We start from the raw sequence: 20,563 nt of genomic DNA on the forward strand, positions 1-20,563 counted from the left end.
AACCACCTCCCTCCAGACTTCATGTTTTGTGAGATAATTAAATACCTTTACAATTTTAGTTACAATTCTTTAGGTATTGTATTACTTGCAGCTGAACACATCTGAACATTCTGAATTTTTTTTTCTTTTCCTCTTTTTGGTTTTTTAGGGCCGCACTCACAGCATATGGAGGTTCCCAGGCTATAGGTCTGATCGGAGCGACAGCTGCCAGCCTACACCACAGCCACAGCAACGCCAGATCCGAAACACATCTGCGACCTACACCACAGTTCACGGCAATGCTGGATCCTTAACTCACTAAGCGAGGTCAGAAATCAAACCCGAAACCTCATGATTCCTAGTTGGATTCGTTTCCACTGCGCCTCAAGAGGAGCTCCTGACCATCCTGAATATTCACTAATTAATTTGTTCAGGAGTTCCCACTGTGGTGCATTGGGTTAAGGACCAGGCATTGCTGCAGCTGTGGCAGAGGTCACAGCTGCAGCTCAGATTTGATGCCTGGCCCAGGAACATCCATATGTGATGAGTGCAGCCAAAAAAAAAAAAAAGGAATAATTTGTTCAACAAAAAACTAATGAGCTCCTACTCGATACTAGGAATTTAAAAACAGAAGTTTCCAGCTCTTTGGGAGTTTAAATTCTAGAGTAGAAGACCATTAAAATAAACAAACCTATGGGACAAGTTCTCTAGCAGAGGTATGAGTAAAGTATGGAAAGATGACCAAAGGCAAATTGACTTTCTCTGAGAATGAGAAGATATATAGATGGAGTTTGTCTTAGAAACTAGGTTTGAGGGATGTCCAGATGAAGATTCTACGATGCTGCAGCCCAGAGGTCTGGATTAAACATAAACGTGGCAGGAGTCAGCAGGAGGCTGGTAGTTGAAGTCATAGGAGATGTTGGTATCTCCCAGTATATCCATCAGGGATGTTTCTGGCAGCTTAAAAATTAGGAGTTCCTGTCGTGGCTCAGCAGAAACGAATCTAACTAGTATCCATGAGGGTGAAGTTTCAATCCCTGGCCTCGCTCAGTGGGTTAAGGATCCAGCGTTGCCATGAGCTCTATATAGGTCGCAGACAAGGCTTAGATCTGGTGTTGCTGTGACTGTGGCACAGGCCAGCAGCTACAGCTCCGATTCGACCTCTAGCCTGGGAACCTCCATGTGCCATGGGTGCAGCCCTAAGGAGACCAAGAGAGAAAGAAAGAAAGAGAGAAAGAAGAAAAGGAAGGAAGGAAGGAAGAGAAAGAAAAAAGAAAAAGAGACTAGCAGGGCCAGACCAGGACTAATGCACTGCTTGGCTTGACTACATCAAAGCTCCAAGGCAGCATCACTGTGATTGCTCCTGTTGGTCCTCTCCTCAGGCTCAAAAGATGGAAACTGCAGCTTTGGGCACCATATCATCACATCTTATTTAAAGGCATGAAAGGCTTCTTGTCCTCTGAAATCCCTCCCACCTAAACTTCGGCTTGTGCCCCACTGGCCAGGACTATATATGTCCACCCTTAAATCATAGGCAAAGATAAATTATTTACTGTGATTTCTTGGACCAATCATGACTTGCCCCCCTGAACAAGAAGGAAAAAGAATGATTTTGGGGTTCCCAGGGTGGCACAGGAGGTTAAGGTTCCTGCATTGTCACTGCTGTGGCTCAGGTGGCCAATGTGGTACCGGTGCAATCCCTGACATGGGAACTTTCCACAGGCTGCCGGCGCACCCCTCCCCACAAAAAAAGAGTGACTGTTGAATAGCCGACCAGCAGTATCTGACACTCGTTGTGGGAGCCAAGACATGAGACAAAGGTCTCAGAGAACTGGGAATTTGTCAACATTTTCAGTAGAGAAAAGGAAGGTGGAGATGGAGAAGAAAATATCAGAAAAGCAGGAGGAGGACGTCCCAGAGGACAAGGAAAGAGAGTTTCCAGAGGGAAGAAGTGGCCAACACTTCGAACATTACAGAGAGGTCAAATAGACGAAAACAAGCCTGAAGGCCGTCAGTCTTGGTTAGTAGGAGATCACTCCTGACCTTGGTAGGAGTGTTGCCAAGAAGATAAAAGCGTATTAAAAGGGGTGAGTGGGAGGTGAAGAAGTGAAGAATACAGGAAATGGGGAGAGAAAAATCTGCAGCCAGAGGGAAAGGATTTGGAGGAAAAGCTGTATTGAGCACAGAGTCTGCCAGAAACCTGAGCTGCAGCTCGACTTGATTGGCGCTGAGCAGGAAGACTGACCAGCTTCCTCTACTGCATATTCATTAAGGACCTTCGTGCCAGCCTGAAAGAGGGATGAGACAGAAGAGCCCCTCCCACCGGGGCTCCATGATTAATTCTGTCTCCCATGGGGCTTGGCATAAAAGAGGGACTAACCATGCTCTCCCACCATCTGGGCAATTACGGTCTCCCATCGGCTGGTACAAAATGAGGGGTTTGTGACACTTAATGGCTCCCCTGCCCCCATCACATCTGGGCCTTAATCTCTTGAATTAGCCAAATCAAAGGAAATTTGAAGATGTATTGTGATTCAAGTGATGGAGTAAATAACCCCTTGGCTAAGCTGCACTCCAAGTTTCCCCGCCTTCATGTTGCTTAATTGGAGAAGGCTGAAATGGCACAACTGGCTCTGCAGACACCTTATGGGGAGAGGGGGGATGCCGGGGGGTTGGGGGGGTGTACAGACACAGGGGTCTATCGGTAGGGTTACAACAGAAATGTGCCCCTGTATGGAGTCTTCCCAGACCTTCCCCATCCACTGTCCACCCTGGAGCTAGAAGGAAGGGATGTCTCAGGTTGGGCTGGGTGAGCCCATGCTGGGCAGACTCTCACTGTTCTACTATTTAGAAGGACCAATATAAGAATTCTGGGATCCTAGAGTCCCTGAAGTTCCTTCTATCCTGGCACCAATCACACAGCATCAGAATCCTCCAGGATGGAGGGCCCATTGTGGTGCCATGGAAACGAATCCAACTAGTATCCATGAGGATGCGGGTTCCATCCCTGGCCTTGCTCAGTGGGTTGGGGATCCAGCATTTCATTTCCATGAGCTGTGGTGTAGATTGCAGACGAGGCTCCTATCCCACGTTGCCATGGCTGTGGTGTAGGCTAGCAGCTGCAGCTCTGAATCACCCCCTAGCCTGAGAACTTCCATATGGCGCAGGTGCAGCCCCAAAACACCAGAATCCTCCAGGACTCCCTTTATCCCATAGGCTGCTTGAGGGCCAGGACCAGATCTGCCTGTACACAACACTCTGTGCCTTGTGCCCAGAACAGGGCCTGGCATAGGACAGTACTCAAGAAGTGCTGGCCACTTGAGCAAGCAGATGAATAAATGAAAGAATGAGAGGGTGTAGAGAATACATGCTGATTACAAAATTCTCCTCAAAGAGCATGTCTTTAGGAACCATTGTGTGTTTGTGGGGTGACACTGTATCCCTGGGCCCGTGCCTCCTGATAGGAAGTTAACTGATTTGGCCGCACTTCCTTGTCCCCTTTGGATTACAAAATGCCTTCACATCTAGTATCTCATGCTATCTTCCCAGTAACCTGAATATATTGGGAAAGAGGAAATAAACCTAGTGAAATCCCAAAACAGATTCAGTAGGAACCTCTTGCCTCTGTCAAGGATGTGATTAGGGCAGATTCTCCTTCCTATTTGGGATTAATCAGTTCTACAATAAGAATTGCATTTCCCATTTTACAGATTTTTTTAAATTACAGATTTTTTTAAAAAAAAATTAGCTCATGGGAAATTCCCACTGTTTGTTAAGAATCCGACTGCAGTGGTTCAGGTCGCTCTGGAGGTGCTGGTTCAATCCCCAGCACAGCACAGTGGGTTAAAGGATCTGGCATTGCTACAGCTATGGCTCAGATTTAGTCTCTGGCCCAGAAACTTCCATATGCTGCAGGTGCAGCCATAAGATTAAAAAAAAAAAAATAGTTCATGGATGGAGTTCCCTGGTGGCTCATCGGGTCAAGGATCTGGCATTGTCACTGCTGTAGCACAGGTTACAGCTGTGGCACAGGTTTGATTACTGGCTCAGGAACTTCCTTATTCCACAGGTAAGACAAAAGATGCATACACACACACACACACATACACACACGCACGCACACATATATATACACATATATATGTGTGTGCATGTGTGTGTATATATATTAGTGGGATCAGCTACATTTTGTGTCTTGCAGAGCCCAGAATGTACTATCTCTGATGGAAAAACAACCATCTTGTGGAGGCTCTACAGAGGTTATATACATAATTTCTAACACACAATCAAAAATCACTATGTAGGAGTTCCCTTTGTGGCTCAGTGGTTAACAAACCCGACTAGGATCCATGAAGATGCAGGTTCAATTCTTGGCCTCACTCAGTGGGTTAAGAATCTGGCATTGCTGGGAGTTCCCGTCGTGGCTCAGTGGTTAACAAATCTGACTAGAGGAGTTCCCGTCGTGGCGCAGTGGTTAACGAATCCGACTAGGAACCATGAGGTCGCGGGTTCGGTCCCTGCCCTTGCTCAGTGGGTTAACGATCCGGTGTTGCCGTGAGCTGTGGTGTAGGTTGCAGACGCGGCTCGGATCCTGCGTTGCTGTGGCTCTGGCGTAGGCCAGTGCTACAGCTCTGATTCGACCCCTAGCCTGGGAACCTCCATATGCCGCGGGAGCGGCCCAAAGAAATAGCAAAAAAAAGACAAATCTGACTAGAAACCATGAGGTTGCGGGTTCGATCCCTGGTCTTGCTCAGTGGGTTAAGGATCCGGCGTTCCATGAGCTGTGGTGTAGGTTGCAGATGCAGCTCAGATCCCACGTTGCTGTGGCTGTGGTGTAGGCTGGTGGCTGCAGCTCCAGTTCGACCCCTAGCCTGGGAACATCCATATGCCACGGGAGCCGCCCAAGAAATGGCAAAAAAAGACAAAAAAAAAAAAGGGAATTTGGCATTGCTGTGAGCTGTAGTGTAGGTGGCAGACATGGCTTGGATCTGGTGTTGCTGTGGCTGTGGCATAGGCCAGTGGCTGCAACTCCAATTCAACCCCTAGCCTGGGAACTTCCATGTGCTGTGGGTGTGGCACTAAAAGAAAAAGAGGAAAAAAAACCCACTATGTAGGTGAAGAGACAGGAATCTATGACTGATAATCAAGTGAAAAAAATATACAATAGTAGATCCACAGGCGAAATTGGCATTGGAGTTAGAAGACCGGACCTTGGAGTTCCCACTGTGGCTAAGTGGGTTAAGGACCCAACATTGTCTCTTTGAGGACGCAGGTTTGATCCCTGGCCTCCCTCAGGGGGTTAAGGATCCGGCATTGACACAAGCTGCAGTACAGGTCACAGATGAGGCTCGGATTTGGTGTCCTCATGATTGTGGCGTAGGCCAGCACCTGCAGTCCCAATTCAACACTTGGCCCAGGAACTTCCATATGCCGCAGGTGTGGCTGTAAAAAGACAAAAAGAAGAAGACAAGGACCTTCATTTTCGGCTGTGCCTGGGTCATACAGAAGTTTATGGGCCAGGAATCAAACCCATGCCACAGCAGTGACAATGCTGAGCCCTCAACCACTAGGCCATCAGAGAATTCCAACAAGGACTTTAAAATAATCATTATTAACATGTTCAGAAAATAGAAGATGTACAAAACAGATGAAAAATGGAGAATTCAACAGGGAGTAAAAATTTTAAAAATCAAATAGTTATTCAAATGTTATCCAAAATTCAAATGAACACCAAAAGTAAGAAATCGATAGATGGCTTCACTAGCTGTAGCAGAGACAGGATAAATGCATTGAAATAGGAGTTATTACCTCTTTTGCAAGGAACAAGGCAATTGGACAGGAATATTCCTAAATACCTCCCTACCTCTCCTCCAAACTCTACAGCCTCATTCCCCTCCCTACCTTATAATTTAGGTGGTTATTTTTCAGGAGTACCTGCACCAGATATTGTTGTTGTTATTTTTATTTTGCAATAATTTTAGATTTATAAAATCTAAAAGATTCATAAAATTTATAAATATAGTACAGGGAGTTCCCATCGAGGCGCAGCGGAAACGAATCCAACTGGGAGCAATGAGGTTGCGGGTTCAACCCTGGCCTCTCTCAGTGGGTTGAGGATCTGGCGTTGCTGTGTCTCTGGCGTAGGCCAGTGGCAACAGCTCCTATTCAACCCCTAGCCTGGGAACTTCCATATGCCGAGGGTGCAGCCATAAGAAGACAGTAAATAAATAAATAAATAAAGTAGAGAGTCCCTGTAAAGCTTTACAATATTAGCAAGCATTGTATCCTTGGGCGAGTAAAATGATCCTGGAGTTTTATTTCCTCATATATAAAATTAAAAGATTAGACCATATTCTCTAAGATTCCTTCCAACTCTAATATTCTAAGTCTAAATCTAAGATACATTTTAAATCCTGCCTAGTCCCCCCCCCCAAGTAATGAAGATGGCAATTAGTATTTTACATGTATGAGCTATTATAATTATGTGTCTATCACTCTCCAATAGTTTATCCATCATGTAATCCTCACAAAACTGAACCTGTGATGTAAGTTCTATTATGATGTCCATTTAAGAGATGGAGAAACTATTCACACAAAAAGTATGAATTGATGAAAGTCCTACAGCTCTCTATGCTGCAGAAAAGGAAGTGGATTAATTCAGTCAACCCAATTTTAATGAGTATTTACCTGGAGAGGGTGAAGGGAGAAATTAAAAACAGGAAACAAGAAGAGGAATTGGGGTAGTCATGGTATGAGAGAAAGAGCCCTTGCTTTAGAGTAAGCAGCCCTATTTTATTTTATTTTATTTTATTTTATTTTATTTTATTTTATTTTAGGGCTTTTTTGTCTTTTTAGAGCTGCACCTGTGGCATATGGAAGTTCCCAGGCCAGGGGGTCTAATCGGAGCTGTAGATAAGACACGGCTGGATCCGAGTCATGTCTGCAACCTACATCAGAGCTCATGTCGACGCTGGATCCTTAGGATCCTTAACCCACTGAGCAAGGCCAGGGATCAAACCCGCATTCCTCATGGATGCTAGTGGGATTTGCTAACCGCTGAGCCACAGGGAGACCTCCTAGAGTAAGCAGCCCCATTTTAAACTCCAGCTCTACCATGCATGCCTTGGCTTTGTGACTTCAGGAAATTCACTTGAGTGCTCTTAACTTCAGTTTTTATATCTCCCAAATAGGGGAAATTCACTAATAGTAGCTGTTATAGGAGTTCCCTGGCGGCCCAGTGGGTTAAGGATCTGGCAGTATCACTGCTGTGGCTCTGGTTACAGCTGTGGCATGGGTTGATCTCTTGCCCAGGGAACTTCCACATGCCACAGGCATGGCCAAAAAATAAATAAATAAATAATAGCTGCTACAGACTGAATGCTTTTGCCTCCCTTCCCCACTTTAACCACCCAACGCCCCCTCACTCACTCCCACCTCCCAACCTGCTGCCAAAATTCATATGTTGAAACCCTAATCCCCAGTGTGATGGTATTTAGAGGCTGGGCCTTTGGGAAGTAATTAGATTAATTAGGTCATGAGGGTGGGGCCCATGATGGGATTAATGCCCTTATAAAAAAGAAGCAACACAAGACCTTTCCCTTGGCCATGTGAGGATATAGCAAGAAGGCATCTCTCTGCAAACCAGGAAGAAGGCTCTCAGGAGGAACTGAATCAAGCAACACCTTGATCTTGGACTTTCCAGCCTTCAGAACTGTGAAGAATACATTTCTGTGTCTAAGCCGCCTAGTCTATGGTATTTTGTTATAGTATCTCAAACTGACTGTAACGGCTAACATTTAAGAGTACATATTAGGTGCCTTGCTCTAAGCTTCTTCATTCATTGCATAAATATTTTTTTTACAAACTTCTCTGTGTCTGGGCACAGTCCTAAATGCTGCACACAGTGAACAAAAGGAAGATACTGTCTTCAAGTTCATGGTTAAATTTGGAGAGACAGACAGCAAGCAAGTAAACCATCGTCAGCTCTCCCTGATTACCAGGAAGTCTCCCCACTGAACTAGCAGCAGCTCTTATCACAATAAACTTATCTTTCTTTCCACCCCACTGTGAATCTGGAAAATTCTTTTTCCAACCAGGGCACACAGATCACATACAGGGACTTACGTCCCCCCAACCTTTTCCCTTCGGTGAACAGGCAAGAGCTTTGGAAGCAATGGAGGAATTCTGGCCAGGGACACACTCTGGTATCTTCTGAAGACTCCACTGCTCTCTTCATCTTAGTAACTGCTGCCTGAATGAGTGAAGTTTCCTCTTTTCTTTTTTCCTCCTAACTGGGGACCAGGCCAACTGATATCGTGCAGGCATGGGACAGGAGATCTAAGAGCCATTAGCGTGCGTGCCTGCCACTTGAAGACTCCCACGAGAGGATAAGGAGATAATGGAACAGATTAGGCTATCAGAACATTTGCCTTCATCAAGACAACGTCTGTGCAACGTGAGGCACATGGTGGTTAAAGCCAATGTCCCCAGCCTCCGCCTCCCCATTAGGACTATAAGGTGGAATCCCCAGCCCTGTCTTCCTGTTACTTTCACTTTGCCTCCCTTGACCTAGCTGGGCCTTGAGGGAACCTGCCACTCCTGAGTCATCCTGAAAGTTCCTTCCGCGTCCCAGAGGATCTCGGCCTGAATACAACAAATAAGTCTTGAAATGATAATGCGACAGGAATATCAACTAGTCAACACCCAGACAACGTTGGGACAAGGCTCCTTCCTCTTCAGAAATGCCCTGACAGAGAGCACGCAGAGGGAACCCAGGGCCCTACAATGCCCCCATTCAGCAGCAAGCAACCATAGCAGTCTCACCCCTTTGCCCTTATCTGGGTGCCCACACACCATAGAGGGAAATAGGAAGGTATTTAGGCATGAGCAGGGTATTCAAAGGGGCCAAAGACTTGGCCCTCAAGGAAAAAAGTGGGGGAGGGATGTGGGACTTCAAGATCCCTTCAAGGAGATAGAACTCAAAGTCTCTGGCCAAGACAAGAATTACCAGACCCTCCTCATTGCCCCACCCATCTCGATGTAATGCCCACTCCCCCACCTTGAGCAACCTGGCTACTCCTTCCTAGCCCCCTAGTAGGAAGAATATGTGGCTCACTCCTTACCCTGCCCCTATGGGAGCCTTATACACCCCCAACTAACCAGCAAGTGTATCATAGGACCCTTCCTTCCCAAACCAATCAGCAGTTCAGCAGGTGTATGCTAAGACCTCTGCTCTCTCCTGGGCTATAAAAACGGACACTACACGACCAAGCTCATGGTTGGCCCTCCCTGATTATCAGGAAGTTGTCCCACTGCACTAGCAGTGTCTCTTATCTCAAACTTATCTTTCTTTTCACCCCCACCTCCAAGCCAAGTAAACCATTCGTCCTATACAGAGTAAGTACAATTATTAGCCTCATTTTTTTTTTTTTTTGTCTTTTCTAGGGCTGCTTCCCATAGCATGTGGAGGTTCCCAGGCTAGGGGTCGAATCAGAGCCATCGCCTCCAGCCTATACCAGAGCCACAGCAACACGGGATCCGAGCCAAGTCTGCAACCTACACCACAGCTCACAGCAACGTTGGATCCCCAACCCACTGAGCAAGGCCAGGGATTGAACCCGCAACCTCATGGTTCCTAGTCGGATTCATTAACCACTGCGCCACAACGGGAACTCCTAGCCTCATTTTTTAAATGAGGAAACTGAGGCATAGCGAGGTGGAGGGATTTGCTCAGTCCCACAGCTGGGAAGCAACAGAGACAAATTCCAGTGCAGGCTGTTTGGCTCCAGAAGCCACACCCTCCACTTCTACGCTGTTCTGCCTCTCTAGTGACGGCCTCACAAGGTTCTCATGAGAATCTAATGAGAGAAATGTATTAAAGCAGTTTGCAAACTATAAAGCACTGCACACCCACTGGTGCTGATGGTGTGTCTGGCCAGGATGTGCTGAGACAATGACTGTGGCGGGGAAGTGAATTCCAGTCTCCTGCTCACCATGAGGCCAGGGTCCTTTCAGCAATGGGGTTCTCTGAGATGCTCCTGATGTGAGTGGTGAGAGGCTGGGGGATGTGCAAAATAATGAATTCGGCTTCCTTCATGGTGGCTCAGGTGTCCCTCGGAGATACAGTCCGAAACATTACCTTGCTCTTCACCATGTTTTTATTTTGGGGCATCATCCTGTAGGAAGAAAAGTCCTGTGGGCAGGGTGACTAAGGCTGGTGAGTCATGCACCCTGCCAGCCTCCTCTGTGTACCAGCATCCATCTGCCGAGGTAACGACGGGAGAACATGTGCCCACCTGCACCGGGGGCGAGGGCTCGGGGTAGGGAAGCTAGGACTTCCCTTCAGACAGGGCAGATGGTTGCCACTTAACGAAGGCTCCCTCTAGTTACTCATAGAACACCCCCTATGTGCACGCACAAAAAGGGCTCCTGCCTCAAAGAGGTGCTTGTCAGACCTTAAGGGTGTGCAACAGGCTGAAGGAGTGCCTAAATAAGGATAAATAACAGATTACATTTGCAAAACACTCTACAGTTTACAAACCGTTGTCACGTATAGCAGTTCATGTAATCCTCCCAAAAGATGAAGAGGTGGGTGTCACTAGAATCCCATTACATAAATAAGAAAACCGATGCTCAGAGAACTAATGTCATCTTTGCAAGAGTTCACAGCTAATTAAGAACTTTGAATATTTTTTTCTTCTTTTTAGGACTGCACCCACAGCATATAGAAATTCCCAGGAAAGGAGTTCCCATCGTGGCTCAGTGGTTAACGAATCCAACTAGGAACCATGAGGTTGCGGGTTCGAGCCCTGCCCTTGCTCAGTGGGTTAGGGATCTGGCATTGCCGTGAGCTGTGGTGTAGGTCGCAGACTTGGCTCGGATCCTCGCGTTGCTGTGGCTCTGGCGTAGGCTGGTGGCTACAGCTCCGACTGGACCCCTAGCCTGGGAACTTCCATATGCTGCCGGAACAGCCCAAGAAATGGCAAAAGGGACAAAAAAAGAAAAAAAAGAAAAAGAAAAAGAAATTCCTAGGAAAAGGTTGAATCCAAGCTGCCGCTGCCAGCCACAGCCACAGCCACAGCAACGCCAAGATCCAAGCCACATCTGTGACCTACACTGCAGCTGGCAGCAATGCTGTATCAGGGATCAAACCCACATCGCCTTTGTCACTATGTCGTCGGGTTCTTAATCCACTGCGCCACAACAGGAACTCCAAGGGTATTGATGAATGAATGAATGAGTGAGTGAGTCAAGACCTGAAACCATGTTGTCTTCTTTGAATTCAGTATTCTTCCTACCATATATGATGCTACTCTCCTCATAAGGAATTAAACAGTCTCCTCTGAGGCAGGGAAGTTGGAGGGAGTGGTGAGTACAAGACTATGCAGGAATGTCTCCTGGAGGGCCAGTATCACCTTCTCAGCTGATGCTTTTTCACGGAGAGAGGGATCGGCCCTCCAAGCCCACCATGTGCTTGCTCTGGCAGCCATCCCAGACCACACAGAGGGCCGTGTTATAACGTATCTACTTATAGACTCACCTCCCACCTCAGATGGTGAGCACTGAGCCGCCTTCATCTCTGTGCCTGCAGCATCTGGCTTCACCCAGGTAATGAATGAATGAAGGAGGTTATGTGCAGGTCCTCTTTTCTTATGGTCTCCAAAGCAAGGAAACAGCAGTAGCCTGAATTCCACCGTTCTGTCCAGTGGTTTGGTAGCAAAGGAATGTGTAGAGCCAGTCGTGCAGTTTCTCTCCCTCCTCCCCCCGCCCCTCCCCCCCTTAGAAAGTCCACCAGTACGTAGGAAGCTAAACATCAACAGGGCAATCTCAGCTTGCAGAGAGTAAAAGAGGACAAGTGCATCCCAGCGGCTCCACCCCAGACAGCCCCAAGCTAAATTTTCTTTCTCCCTCAAAAGGACCCACATGGCATGCTTCCACCCACACCTTGGCTCTCCCACACTCCACTCTTCTGCCTCCCTGCCGACAGCCCGCTGCTGCCACCCTCCCACCCAGCCCTCTGCTCTCGGAGCTCTGAACACCCAAAAAGGAAAAATTTGTGCTGAGCGAAGACAGAGCCAGGGAGGAAGGGAAGGGCTGTTTGCTGCCAGCTGACGTTCTGCAGACTGAGCTGCCTGCGCCTGTGCCAAGGGTGTGGCCGTCAGCAAAATCTGAGCGAGATAGGGGAGGGGGAGAGGGAGGAACGTACTGATTCTTACAGCATATCCTGAATCCTATCTTAAACTGTCCTGAAATGGCCTCCTCAAGAGACCCATTCATGATGGAGATTGACAGGAGGTCATATATTCACTCAACAAACATTCACCGAGCACACTATGTGCCAAGCAACACCCTCGGCACAGGAATGCAGTTGTGAAAGACCGCATACCTGTCCTGGGAAATCTCACACTGGAGTGAGAGAGACAGACAACAGGCAAGAGTGCAAAGGTGCAATCAGAGGTAAAGAGATGAGCACTGGACACAATAAGAGGTCAGAGGAGGGGCGCTTCACCTGGACTCAGGAGTGAAGAGGTAGTCAGAGAGTCTGCCTGGAGGAGGTGACACCCAGCACATTGAGTCATCAAGAAGGGAGGGAATTACATCAGTGACCATGGGAGGAGAGGCATTCCTAGGCAGCAAGAACAGCCTATGCAAAGGCCTAGGGCTGATACAGAGGGAACATTGCCAACACCAGTCGTGATCTGGTGCAGCTGAGTGAGGGGTAAAGCAGAGGAGGGGTCAAGTAGGAAGGCCTTTGTCGCAGATGCTAAGGAGTTTGGATGTTATTTTAAAGATGGCTGGGCTTTCATCAAAAGGCTTAAGAGGAAGAAGTGACTGATCAGATTTGCATTTTGGAAAAATGAGTCTGGCAACCAAATGGGGAATAGAGTCCCAGGGTGTAAGGTGGGAAAGTAGAGACCACTAAGGAAGCTAGTGTCAGAGTCCCCGTCATGGCTCAGTGGTTAACGAATCCGATTAGGAACCATGAAGTTGCGGGTTCGAACCCTGACCTCGCTCAGTGGGTTAAGGATCCGGTGTTACCATGAGCTGTGGTGTAGGTCGTAGACTCGGCCCAGATCTGGCATTGCTGTGGCTGTGGTATAGGCCGGTGGCTACAGCTCCGATTAGACCCCTGGCCTGGGAACCTCCACATGCATGCCATGGGTGCGGGCCTAGAAAAGACAGAAAGACAAAAAAAAAAAAAAAAGGCTAGTGTCATAGCCCAGAGAAATGGTGAGGATCTGAATTTAGGGCAGTTCCGTGGGGTGGAAGACAAAAGACAGAGATCTGAGAGGTATTTAGGAAGTAGACTTACTAGACATGGACCGGCCTGGGGAGATGGGGGGACAAGAAGAAGAGGATAATGCCCAGGTCCCAACTTGGGTGTTTAGTGAGTGAGACAAGGGTGCCTTGAGCAAAGAAAGTTTGGACTGGAAACAGAGGAGTTCGACACGGAGGCTCTTGAGTTTAACACAAGGTCTCTTTCTTTTTAAAAAAATTTTCATTAAAGTATAAGTGATTTACAATGTTCCTTCAATTTCTGCTGTACAGCAAAATGACCCAGCCATACATACACATACATTCTTTTTGTTTTCATACTATCGTCCATCATGTTCTAACCCAAGAGACTGGACATGGTTCCCTGTACCGAATAGTAAGACCCCATTTCTTTTTTTTTTTTTTTTTTTTTCTATTTCTTTGGGCCACTCCCGCGGTCTATGGAGGTTCCCAGGCTAGGGGTCGAATCAGAGCTGTAGCCGCCGGCCTACGCCAGAGCCACAGCAACGCAGGATCCGAGCCGCGTCTGCAACCTACACCACAGCTCATGGCAACGCCGGATCGTTAACCCACTGAGCAAGGGCAGGGACCGAACCCGCAACCTCATGGTTCCTAGTTGGATTCGTTAACCACTGCGCCACAACGGGAACTCCAAGACCCCATTTCTTATCTGTTCTAAATGTAATAGTTTGCATCTACCAACCCCAAACTCCCCATCTGTCCTCCTCTTTCCCCCCCTCCCCCCCCACCCCCCAACAAACACAAGTCTGCTCACCAGGACCATGATGTTTCTGCTTTGCTTTTTGTTTTTTAGGACCGCACCTGCAGCATATGGAAGTAACCAGGAAAGATTGGGGGGTCTAATTGAAGCTACCACTGCCAGCCTACACCACAGCCACAGCAATGGAGGATCTAAGCCTCGTCTGCCACCTACGCCACAGCTCAGGGCAACACTGGATCCCCAACCCCCTGAGCGAGGCCAGGGATTGAGCCCTCATCCTCGTGGATGCTAGTCAGATTCATTTCCACTGAGCCACAATGGGAACTCCCTGTACCACATTTTAGATTCCTTGTAGAAGTGCTATCATATGGTATTTGTCTTTTTCTTTCTGACTTACTTCACTTAACATGAGAATCTCTAGTTCCGTCCATGCTGCTGCAAATGGCATTATGTTGCTCCTTTATGGCTGAATAGTATTCCATTGTATATATGTACCACATCTTCTTGTGTGTGTCTGTGTATGTGTGTGTGTGTGCCTGTGTGTCTTTTTAGGACCACACCTGTGGCATATGGAGGTTCCCAGGCTAGGGGTCAAAGCAGAGCTGTAGCCTCTGGCCTACACCACAGCCACAGCAATGCAGGATCCAAGCCGTGTCTGTGACCTACACCGCAGCTCACAGCAATGCCAGATCCTTAACCCACTGAGCAAGGCCAGGGATAGAACCTGTGCCTTCGTGGATACTAGTCAGATTTGTTTCCCCTGAGCCACAATAGGAACTCCTGTGCCACATCTTTTTAATCCATTCATCTGTCAATGGGCATTTGGGTTGTTTCCATATCTTGGCTATTGTGAATAGTGTTGCAATGAACATAGGGGTGCATATATCTTTTTGAATGAAAGTTTTGTCTGGATATATGCCCAGGAGTGGGATCACTGAATCATATGGTGGTTAATTCTATACTTAGCTCTCTGAGGACACTCCCTCATGTTTTCCATAGTGGTTGTACCAATTAAGGAGGGGTCTCTTTTCTCCACACCCTCTCCAGCATTTGTTACTTGTTGACTGATACGAGGTTTCTCAAAGACATCTAGGGGGAGGTATTCGGCATGGGGTAGAGGTAAGGTGTGCGGCTAGAGATGAACACTAAGGAGTCAGCCTAGCTGCTGTGGCCAAAACACAGGTGTGGAGGAGATCCCCTGAGAAGAATTTGCACATCTGAGAGTGTGTTGACTCCATCTTGCCCCCAGGCACAATGGGCTGAGATAATGTCAGTGAAAGCGCTTAGCCTGACACCTGGGTCAGATTGGATGCTCAATAAACTGCCACTGAATAAAGAGTAGGTCAAGAATCGTGGATAATCATTCAGTCTAATGTCTTGCTTCCGAACACGATCAACATCATTCTTCTCTTTCTTCCAAAACTTTCCTTCCTTTTCGTCTCTTGATCCTAATATGGGCAATTTCTAATGTGCACCACACATCACATTCCTCCTATCAGCTTCCAGCCTTTCCAGTCCTTGAGTCCTGATCATCTTGCTCGCTATATTCCCCAACTGCTCTCCTTCTCTCCCTGCCTCCTACACTCTCCCTTTTCTGGTATTTTTAAACTGGTTTATTTTCGGGCAGTATTCATCACTGCCATCAGCTGCCTATTTGAGGTATTTTCAGCAAATATCATATGTGTGTAGTTAAATCATAACTCTCCCTAGAGGAAAGCAATGGCACAAATAATCCAAAAATGAACAATGTAAGTGACTTCTAATTGGGTGGGGAAGCTGCTTCAGTTCTTGCACCTGCATATGGGTTTTTTAGATAATCAAAAAATCAAATTCAAGCAAAAATGATCATATTAGGGAAATTTATACAAGAAGAACTTGCCTGGAAAGTGCCCAGTTGTTCCATCCCAAGGGCTTCAACATGGCACCCAGCCTTCTATCTGTCCATTTTCTATCCACTCATCCATTCCATTCATTCATCTTCCAATTCTTCTGTCCATCCAACTATCCATCTAGCCTCCAAGTTCATCTATCTGACCACCCATATATCCACTGTCCATCTATCTAAAAACATCTTCTGAATGCCAGACACTAGGTGCTGAGGGATACAAAAATAAATGAGACATATGACCAAGAATCTTTCAACTAAAATGGGGAGAAAGACCTAAGATAAAAAAATATGACTCTACTTTGGGAGTTCCCGTTGTGGTGCATTGGAAACAAATCCAACTAGTATCCTTGAGGATGCATGTTGGACCCCTGGCCCCGCTCAGTGGGTTAAGAATCCCACTGTGTGTGCTGTGAGCTGCCGTGTAGGTTGCAGACTCAGCTCAGATCCCACGTTACTGTGGCTGTGGCACAGGCCAGCAGCTATAGCTCCGATTCAACCCCTAACCTGGGAGCCTCCATGTGCCAAGGGTTCAGCCCTAAAAACCAAAAAAACAAACAAACAAACAAACAAAAAATACTCTACTTTATAAATGTTCTAAAGAAGAATTAGAAGAGAAGACATAACTCTGGAGGAAATCAGGGAAGGACTTATAACAAAGGGTCTTGAAGTAGAAGAAAAATTTGGAGATGGACAGTTTTACCTCTCACAGGGATACGGGGAACAGGGGCAAGATTTATACCCCAGTATACAGGCTATGCCTGGGAACAGGGCATCTAACCATGGGACTTAAACATTTGTCACCTCTCTTGGCATCAGGATCTTCATTATTATATCAAAGGAGTTGTAATGCTGTTTTCTAACTGTGCTCCACTGAATATTGAGTAACCGCTATCTCAGTCTGCCCCAGGTAGGGATATTTCTTGGGATTCTGGACTTTTGATGCTAAAACAGGACAGATCCGGGATGAGTTGGTCACCCTAATTTTTTTTTTTTTTTGGTCTTTTTTTAGGGCCACACCCACAGCATGTGGAGGTTCCCAGGTCTGTAGCCGCCGGCCTACGCCACAGCCATAGCAATGCCAGATCCGAGCCGTGTCCGAAACCTATATCACAACTCACAGCAATGCCGGATCCTTAAACCACTGAGCGAGGCCAGGGATCGAACCCGAAACCTCAGGGTTCCTAGTCGGATTCATTTCCCCTGCATCACGATGGGAACTCCTTTTTTAAATTTTTTTCTGGGGGGGTCTTTTTAGGGCCGCACCTGCAGCATATGTAGGCTCTCATGTTAGGGGTCCAATCCGAGCTGTAGCCGCCGGCCTATGCCAGAGCCACAGCAATGCCAGATCCTTAATGCACTGAGCGAGGCCAGGGATCAAACCTGCATCCTCATGGATGCTAATTGGGTTCATTAATCTGAGCCACGACGGGAACTTGGTCACCCTAATTAAACCTTACAGATACCATAGGGAGGCCACGGAGGCAGGACGTAGGGGAGGCAGGACTCAGGGAGGAGGACAATTCAGGAGGCTCAGAGTTCCCACTTCTACTTTAACTGGATAAGTTGTGACTTTTTTGCACTTTGAAATTTTCTGTTGGATTTCATGTTGTTGTTGTTGTTTAACTTTTTTATTTTTGGCCGCACTGGAGGTCTGTGGAAGTTCCTGGGCCAGGGATTGAAGCCGAACCACAGCTGTGGCAATGCCAGATCCTTAACTCACAGAACCACATGGGAACTTCCTAGATTTCATTTGAAGAAATATTCCTTTTTTTTTTTTTCTTTTTATGGTCACACGCATGGCATATGGAAATTCCTGGACCAGGACGCCAATCTGAGCAGCAGCTGAGGCCTATGCCACAGCCATGGCAACACTGAATCCGAGCAGCATCTGCAAGCTACGCCACAGCATGAAGCAACGCTAGATCCTTAACCCACTGAGGGAGGCAAGGATTGAACCCACGTCCTCACAGACACTGTGTTGGGTTCTTAACCCACTGAGCCACAATGGGAACTCCTCTAAACTTCGAAAACCCCTGGAATAATTGATCCCTAGTGTCTCCACAGAAAATTTTGAAATTAAAATTTTACGTCTATTGGAAGTTGATTTTTTTCTCTCACTCCTTTCTATCATTCTGCCTTGCATTTTTTTCACTTTGTCTGATGAGATGCAGAGGGGATTAGAAGATAGAAATAGATATTTTGGGAGTTCCCGTGGTGGCGCAGTGGTTAACGAATCCGACTAGGAACCATGAGGTTGCGGGTTCGGTCCCTGCCCTTGCTCAGTGGGTTAACGATCCGGCGTTGCTGTGAGCTGTGGTGTAGGTTGCAGACGCGGCTCGGATCCCGCGTTGCTGTGGCTATGGCGTAGGCCGGCAGCTATAGCTCCGATTCGACCCCTAGCCTGGGAACCTCCATATGCCGCAGGAGCGGCCCAAGAAATAGCAAAAAGGACAAAAAAAAAAAAAAAAAAATAGATATTTTGGCTCAAAAATCTTCCTGCCTTTAGGACTTTCATCTTGTTTCTTCTTATTTTTCTTCTTTCTTCTTTCTTCTTCTTTCTTCTTCTTCTTCTTCTTCTTCTCCTTCTCCTTCTCCTTCTCCTTCTCCTTCTCCTTCTTCTTTCTTCTTCTTTTTCTTCTTCTTCTTCGGCTGTGCCTGAGGCATGCAGAAGTGGCCAGGGATCAAACCCATGATGCCACAGGAGCAACCTGAGCCACAGCAGTGACAACACCAGATCCTTAACCCAATGCTCCACCAGGGAACTCCTTTTTAAGACTTTTAGAAGCTCTAAAATAAATGAGAAAATACTAAATTAACATTGAGTTTTAAAATCCATAGCACTCCAGGAGTTCCTGTTGTGACTCACCAGGTTAAGAACCTGACATTGTCTCAAGATTCAGGTTCAATCCCTGGCCTTGCTCAGTGGGTTAAGGATCTGGAGTTGCTACAAGCTGTGGCATAGGCTGCAGCTGTAGTACCAATTCAACCCCTGGCCCAGGAAGCTCCATATGCTGCAGGTGCAGCCATAAAAAAATAAAAATTTAGGCGCTCCTGTCATGGCTCAGTGGTTAACGAATCTGACTCGGAACCATGGGGTTGTGGGTTTGATCCCTGGCCTCGCTCAGTGGGTTGAGTATCCGGCGTTGCCATGAGCTGTGGTATAGGTCGCAGAGGCGGCTCAGATCTGGTATTGCTGTGGCTGTGGCGTAGGCTGGCGGCTACAGCTCCAACTGGACCCCTAGCCCAAACCTCCATATGCCACAAGTGCAGCCCTAGAAAATACCAAAAAAAATAAATAAATAAAATTTCTTAAAAATTTAGAAATAAAAATTTTAAAAATCTAAAAATCCATAGAATTCCAGTCCAGCCTGCAGGAAGGCATCCTTCCTTTTATATTTTTCTCTCTCTCCATCCAGTACCACTTACTCTGAAATTATATCTCTGGGGGTAAGTGTGGGGTTTGGGGAGGACAATGACTCAGCCTAAAGGATCCCCTCTTGTTTCAGGGTGGAGCAGTGAGCCAAGAGGGGACCAGGAGAAGGAGTTGGAAGCAACATCCCAGCTCCCCCTCCCACTTCAGCTCCCTGTGGCAGCTCTAATTGAGGCCTGTCACAGGGAAAGAAGCCAGCTGCAAATTGCATTCATCAACGAATTACAGCAATTACAGCCCTAGCCTAATGGGGGTGACTCGTCCGGTCAGGCAGTCCTTCCCTCTGATTCAGAGACGCCAAATGCTTTCTGCTGCCAGGGTCACTTTCCCCAAAGCAGACCCACACTTTATCCTGGCCCCACTGGCCACCTTCAGCCAATACATGAGGAAGGATGGGTGATCCCCTAAACTTCTCCAGGGCGCTTCTATCAATCATCACTGAAGTTCACCCAGCCATCTAGGCCCTATCCTCACTGCTGTTCTTTAGGCTGAGTTCCCTCCAGGTGTGGTGCTTAGAAGGATTGATTTGCTGACAGTTAAAGGGTCTGTTAAAAGGCTTTGCTTGGAGTTCCCATCATGGCGAAGTGGAAACGAGTCTGACTGGGAACCATGAGGTTGCAGATTTGATCCCTGGCCTCACTGACTGGATTAAGGATCCCGAGTTGCTGTCATATAGGCCGGCAGCCATAGCTCCGATTGGACCCCTAGCCTGGGAAACTCCGCGTGCCGAGGCTGTGACCCTAAAAAGCAAAAAAAAAAAAAAGAAAAAAGAATAAAATTCATCAAGAAATGTACTTGTTTAAAAAAAAAAAAAAAAAGGAATGCTTTCCTTGGAGTTCCTATTGTGGCTCACCAGGTTAAAAACCTGACATAGTGTCCCTGATGGATCCTGGTTCGATCCCTGGAGTCAGTCTGGTGTTAAGGATCTGGCAAGTTGTGGCATAGGTCATAGATACGGCTTGGGTCTGGTTTGGCTGTGGCTGTGGTTTGACCCCTAGCCTGGGAACTTCTACATGCTGCAGGTACAGCCATACAAAGAAAAAAAAAAAAAGAGAATGCTTTCCTTGGAGTTCCCAGGTGGCACAGTAGGTTAAGGACCTGGTGTTGTCCCTGCTGCGGCTTGGGTCTCTGCTGTGGTGCAGGTTTCATCCCCGGTCTCCAACAAAAAAAAAAAAAAAAGAAGAAGAATGTTTTCCTTGTTGGCAGTCAGCCAGCTCAACTCTCGTCCCTTCTGCCCACCCTGAAAACACTCAGGGACAAGGCTAGGGTG

The 20,563-nt window shown here is 47.1% G+C and overlaps 1 long non-coding RNA gene across 2 annotated transcripts in view; it reads left to right on the forward strand.

The window, feature by feature from the left end:
* LOC106505424 (uncharacterized) overlaps positions 1 to 19,506 on the forward strand; it is a 58,817-nt gene extending 39,311 nt beyond the window's left edge. Inside the window, exon 5 of one of the 2 annotated variants that reach the window (XR_014821123.1) lies at positions 19,370 to 19,506. This is a non-coding gene — a long non-coding RNA (uncharacterized LOC106505424). Of the gene's footprint in view, positions 1 to 1,361; positions 3,924 to 19,369 lie in introns of those variants that run through there. The other variant, XR_014821122.1, reaches the window with a different exon arrangement.
* The last annotated feature ends 1,057 nt before the right edge of the window (positions 19,507 to 20,563 follow it).

This window comes from Sus scrofa, chromosome 12, assembly GCF_054392235.1.
Source record: "Sus scrofa isolate SSC_HxYL_T2T_F1_AM1 chromosome 12, Sscrofa_HxYL_maternal_Yorkshire_Landrace_v2.0, whole genome shotgun sequence".
Classification (NCBI taxonomy): domain Eukaryota; kingdom Metazoa; phylum Chordata; class Mammalia; order Artiodactyla; family Suidae; genus Sus; species Sus scrofa.